The sequence below is a fragment of the Morus notabilis genome, unplaced genomic scaffold (genome assembly GCF_000414095.1).
Source record: "Morus notabilis unplaced genomic scaffold, ASM41409v2 Scaffold115, whole genome shotgun sequence".
Classification (NCBI taxonomy): domain Eukaryota; kingdom Viridiplantae; phylum Streptophyta; class Magnoliopsida; order Rosales; family Moraceae; genus Morus; species Morus notabilis.
Window position 1 is genome coordinate 208006 of NW_010361020.1, and position 6594 is coordinate 214599.

A 6594-nucleotide genomic window follows, 5' to 3' on the forward strand; every position below is an offset into this window, starting at 1 on the left:
TTCCCTAAGGCCCAATTTAATAGAGAGCTGGCGAGAGTCCAGAGAAAATAGTAAGGCAGAGAGAAAGAAGAAGAAGAAGAAATCCAAACTATCCAAACAATCCAAAAAATGAAAAAAAAAAATAAAAAAACCATCCAAACCATCCAAAAAATGAAAAACAAAAATAAAAAAATCGTCCAAACCATCCAAAAAATCCAAACCATCCAAACTGTCCAAACCATCCAAACAATCCAAAAAATGAAAAAAAAAATGAAAAAATGGAGAGGGCAAATACCTGAATCTAACGAATGGTGAAGAAATGAGAAGAACACGGCTTCCCCAAGGCTGAATTTGACAGAGGCGTTACGAGAGTCCAGAGAGAATAAAAGGGCGGAAAAGAAGAAGAAGAAATCCAAACCATCCAAAAAATGAAAAAAATTAAAAAAACCATCCAAACCATCCAAAAAATCTAGACCATCCAAACCATCAAAACCATCCAAAAAATGAAAAAATAAATAAACAATGGAGAGGGCAAATACCTAAATCTGACGAAGGGCGAAGAAATGAGAAGAACACGACTTCCCTAATGGCGAATTTGACAGAGAGCTGACGGGAGTGAAGAGAGAATAATAAGGTGAAGAAGAAGAAGAAGAAATCCAAACCATCCAAACCATCCAAAAAATGAAAACAAAAATAAAAAACCATCCAAACCATCCAAAAAATGAAAACAAAAATAAAAAACCATCCAAACCATCCAAAAAATCCAAACCATCCAAACCATCCAAAAAATCCAAACCATCCAAACCATCCAAAAAATGAAAAAAAAAAATAACAAATGCAGTGGGCAAATACCTGAATCTGACGAAGGGCGAAGAAATGAGAAGAACACGACTTCCCTAAGGCCGAATTTGACAGATAGCTTACGAGAGTCCAGAGAGACTAATAAGGCGGAAAAGAAGAAGAAGAAGAAGAAATCCAAACCATCTAAAAATTGAAAAAAAAAATAAAAAAAAACCATCCAAACCATCCAAAAAATGAAAAAAAAAAAAAAATTGAGAAGGCAAATACCTAAATCTGACGAATGACGAAGAAATGGGAAGAACACAACTTCCCCCAGGCCGAATTTGACAAAGTGCTAACGAGAATTCAGAGAGAATAATAGGGCAGAGAGGAAGAAGAAACCAAATTCCTTTCTTTCCTTAGTAAACTAAAATTCTGAGCACCAAAAACAACAACAACAACTCCAGAAGAAGAAATCCAAACCATCCAAAAAATAAAAAAAAATATAAATAATGGAGAGGGCAAATACCTGAATCTAACGAAGGGCGCAGAAATAAGAAGAAGACGCTTCCCCAAGGCCAAATTTTACAGAGAGCTGACGAGAGTCTACAGAGAATAATAAGGCGGAGAAGAAGAAGAAGAAGAAGAAATCCAAACCATCCAAACCATCTAAAAAATGAAAAATAAAAATAAAAAACCAGCCAAACCATCCAAAAAATGAAAAAAAAAATAAAAAATAGAGAGGGCAAATACCTGAATCTGACGAAGGGCTAAGAAATGGGAAGAACACGACTTCCCCAAGGCCAAATTTGACAGAGAGCTGACAAAAGTCCAGAGAGAATAATAAGGCAGAGAAGAAGAAGAAGCAGAAGAAATCCAAACTATCCAAACCATCCCAAAAATGAAAAAAAAAATAAAAAACCATCCAAACCATCAAAAAACTCCAAACCATTGAAAACATCCAAAAAATCCAAACCATCCAAAAATCCCAAACCATCCAAACCATCCAAAAAATGAAAAAAAAAATAAAAATGAAGAGGGCAAATACCTGAATCTGACGAAGGGCGAAAAAATGAGAAGAACATAACTTCCCCAAGGCCGAATTGGACAGAGAGCTAATGAGAGTGCAGAGAGAATTATAAGGCCGAGAAGAAGAAGAAGAAGAAATCCAAACCATCAAAACCATCTAACAAATGAAAATAAAAAACCATCCAAAAAATGAAAAGAAAAATAAAAAATGCAGAGGGCAAATACCTGAATCTGACGAAGGACGAAGAAATGAGAAGAACACGCCCTAAGGCCGAATTTGACAGAGAGCTAACGAGATTGCTAAGAGAATAATAAGGCCGAGAAGAAGAAGAAGAAGAAGAAGAAATTCAAACCTACCAAACCATCTAAAAAATGAAAATAAAAAATAAAAACCCATCCAAACCATCCGAAAAATGAAAAAAAAAATAATGGAGAGGGCAAATACCTGAATCTAACGAAGGACAAGGAAATAAGAAGAAGACGACTTCCCCAAGGCTGAATGTTACAGAGAGCTGATGAGAGTCTAGAGAGAATAATAAGGTATAGAAAAAGAAGAAGAAGAAATCCAAACCATCCAGACCATATAAAAAATAAAAAATAAAAATAAAAAATCAGCGAAACCATCAAAAAAATGAAAAAAAAAATAGAGAGGGCAAATACCTGAATCTGACAAAGGGCTAAGAAATGGGAAGAACACGACTTCCCCAAGGCCAAATTTGACAAAGAGCTGATAAAAGTCCAGAGAGAATAATAAGGCAGAGAAGAAGAAGAAGCAGAAGAAATCCAAACCATCCAAACCATCCAAAAAATGAAAAAAAAATAAAAAACTGATAACTCTAAGAAATTAGAGTTATCCACTGGTTTTGTAGCCTAAAATTATTTGTCCATGAGTGATTGTTCTCGTTTATTGTTTGTTTTAAGTTAGATTTGTAGAGTTGCATGTACTTTGGCCTAATTCCATATTGCTGCGCCTCTTGAAGTGAAAGCTGGTAATTTGGAAGTAAAATAAGTGAAAAATTGGCTAATTCTATGTGAGTTCCTTGCAGGAAATTGCTGGGCTAAAATGCTGCAGCATTCTGGACGACATTCTGGGATTAGTTGGCAGCTGATTGATGTCAGCGCACTAGCTAGACAATGCAGACAGAAAGGAATCCGTGTGAGCTGGCTGAGGAGGTGTCAAATGGGTCCACTGTGCACATTAGCAGTGACACCTCAGCCCTTGTGTTGCCCTAGAAGGGAATGTTTCTCTTAGGATAAGTTGGCAGCCGCCAGGGGGAGAAAAAAGAGGAAGAGAGAGAATCGGGCATTAATATAAAAAGACGACAGTTGCTGAAAAATAGAGAGCACACAGGGGTAGTACGAAGACACCAGAAAATACAAAAAGACACTATTCAGAGAGGAAAAAGCTTCGGGAGAGAGCTGAGGAAAGTAGAACAACACGTGATTTCCAGCCTAGAAGGAGAATACAAAGCTGAGAGAGCTGGACGTTGAAGGACATTGTTGGCCGGCCACAGAGGAATCCAAGATCCAGCCGAACTTGTTCTTCTTCTGTTAGCTTAACTATCTTTTGTTATTTAGCTACTAATTCTAGATATGGATTGTACTGGAGCTTTGGATCTTGTATCTATCATTATGAACTAAGTTGTTGTAGCTAGGTTTGCTAATGGAACCAATATTGTAAGAATGACAAGTTGTTTCTGAGATGCTATTAATCTACTATTCCTGTTCATTCATGTGAGCTAATATCTATTTCTATTCTTAACTGGCCATCAATTTTAGGATGCAAGATTAAGATTAATACTGGAAGTGTTAGTTTTAATCGGATTAGCATGAATGATGCTTGTTCAATAAGCTTGCTGAGTTTTTGATTAGTGGATAGCATAGGAATATATTATTCACCTTGCATAACTTAATGAAACCTGAGCTTAAATCTGCAGTCCGAGAGCTGGATCCACATAGGAATATGTTGGAAATAGCTTGAGGGACCACAGTCATAATCAATTCGGAAGAACTTTATGCATCAACGAGTTTCTGTTGACAGGATAGTAGAATGCTCCAGCATTCTTGGTAACATTCTAGTCAGACTTGCAGTAGAGGGGAAGTTAGCAAGCCTAGCTCATTTTTACCACTAATTTACATCCCATCATTACATTCTTGTTACATTTAGCCATCAGATTTCATTTCATTTACATTCATTTCAATTACATCATCTTAGTAAATTTGTGCCGAATTTATTTCTTGTTATTTTGTTGAATATACAACTCCCGACACATATTTTGGTGATTCATTCCTCGTGGGATCGATATCCGTACTTGTGTACACTTTATTACTTGTTAGCGACACGTGCACTTGCGAGCATAATTATCACGCAACAAGTTTTTGGCGCCGTTGCCGGGAAATTGAAATCATTAAAATATTTGCAGGAGTTAATTTGTTTTACATTTGTTTACTTTTTAATCTCATTCATTTGGCTCTTAATTCCTCAGGTTACTAAGTTGCTTGCATGAATCCACCGCAAGACTTGGAGTTGCTGCCTATAGATCCTGAAATAGAAAGAACATTCCGAGCTAGGAGAAGGGAGCAACAAGGCTTAGCAGGAGTGAGAGACATGGCAGAAGGGGCAGCAGGAAACAACGGGCAGCAATCAATTGCCAACAACCCTGTTCCACAACCAGAGCTGATTGATGATAGAAACAGGGCCATTCGAGACTATGCAGTGCCCATTTTGCACGGACTTAACCCGGGCATAGTGAGGCCAGCAATTTAGGCACCTCATTTTGAGCTGAAACCCGTGATGTTCCAAATGCTCCAGACCGTGGGGCAATTCAGTGGCATGGCAACTGAAGATCCTCACATCCATCTTAGACAATTTATGGAAGTGAGTGATGCTTTTAAGCTCCCGGGAGTGACTGAAGATACATTGAGGTTGAAGCTTTTCCCTTATTCCTTGAGGGACAGGGCACGAGTGTGGCTGAATTCCTTGCTTCCGGATTCAGTGACATCATGGAATGAGTTGGCAGAAAAGTTTCTCATGAAATACTTCCCTCTAACTAAGAATGCCAAGTTAAGGAATGACATTACTTCATTCCAACAAGCAGATGGGGAGTCATTGTATGAAGCGTGGGATAGATTTAAGGAACTACTGCGGAAGTGCCCTCATCATGGGATCCCCCACTAGATTCAAATGGAGACATTTTATAATGGTCTCAATGGGCAAACACGAACTATAGTGGATGCCGCAGCAGGTGGAGCCATTTTGGCCAAATCTTATAATGATGCATATGAGATTTTAGAGAGGATGGCAAACAACAACTATCAATGGCCAACCGAGAGGCATAATGCAAGGAAGGCCACTGGAATTCACGAGGTTGACGCCATCACTGCACTCTCAGCACAAATGTCATCCTTGACGAATATGGTAAAGGCATTAAACACACCGGCAGGGGTAAATGCAGTGCACACCCCTAGTTTTTTGTGTGTTTACTGTGGAGATAGCCACCAATATGAAGATTGCCCATCCAACCCTGCCTCTGCATGCTATGTTGCTAATTTCAACAAGGGTAGTCATCACTATTCAAATCCTCATAACCAAGGGATGAGGCAACATCCAAACTTATCATGGAGTAATCAGGGAGTAGGAACTAGTCAGCCCAATGCCTACCACAGAAGCACCTATCCACCTGGATATCCACCGCAACAACAAAGAACTCAAGCCGTGGAACAATCTAGCTCTTTGGAGAGCTTGTTAAAAGAGTTTATTTCAAGGAGTGAAGCCAAAATCCAGAGCCATGATGCAGCACTACAGAATTTAGAAAATCAGGTTGGACAGATCACAAACTCTTTGAACAACAGGCCCCAAGGTTCTCTCCCAAGCAATACTGAAGATCCATGAAGAGACGGGAAAGAACACTGCAAAGCTATCACACTAAGGTATGGAAAGGAGTTGGAATCAAAAGCAAAACCTCTGGCTGCTCACACAGAGCCCACTTCAATCCAAGAGGGAGAGAAGAAAACACAGCCACAAGAAGAACATCACAGGAGTAAGCAACCAAATTCTGACGTGTAGAATGCTGCAGCATTTCCGCAGCATTCTGGAGCAGCCAACACCAGCAACACCAGTGGCAGCCGACCACCTCTACCATTCCCACAGCGCTTCCAGAAACAATAACAAGATGGGCAGTTTCGCAAGTTTTTAGATGTTTTGAAACAGCTACACATCAACATACCGCTAGTGGAAGCCTTAGAACAAATGCCAAGCTATGCTAAGTTCATGAAGGATCTCGTGACCAAGAAACGCAGGCTTGGGGAGTTTGAAACAGTGACTTTGACCGAAGAATGCAGTGCTATTCTGCAGAACAAACTCCCGCCCAAGCTAAAGGATCCAGGAAGTTTTACTATTCCATGCTCTATTGGAAACCAATACTTTGGTAGAGCATTTTAATGCCGATGTCCATATTCAAGAAGTTGGGTATTGGAGAAGCAAGGCCGACCACAGTATCTTTGCAGCTGGCTGACAGGTCAATTGCAACTCCTGAAGGAAAGATCGAGGATGTACTAGTAAGGGTGGATAAGTTCATTTTTCCTACTGACTTTATTATTCTTGATTATGAAGCAGATAGAAGAGTGCCCATAATTTTAGGGAGGCCCTTTCTTGCAACTGGTCGCACTTTGATTGATGTTCAGAAAGGAGAATTGACCATGAGGGTCCAAGAAGAACAGGTCACCTTTAATGTGTTCAAGGTAATGAGGTTCCCGAGTGAAACTGAAGAATGCTCAGCCATCTCAGTTATTGACTCTCTGGTGGCA

General features: G+C 39.5%; 1 non-coding gene across 1 annotated transcript; it reads right to left on the minus strand.

The window, feature by feature from the left end:
- Positions 1–4849: 4849 nt before the first annotated feature.
- Positions 4850–4956, minus strand: LOC112091574. Its single transcript, XR_002902197.1, has one exon. It is a non-coding gene; the product is annotated as a small nucleolar RNA R71 (small nucleolar RNA).
- Between the last annotated feature and the right edge of the window lie 1638 nt (positions 4957–6594).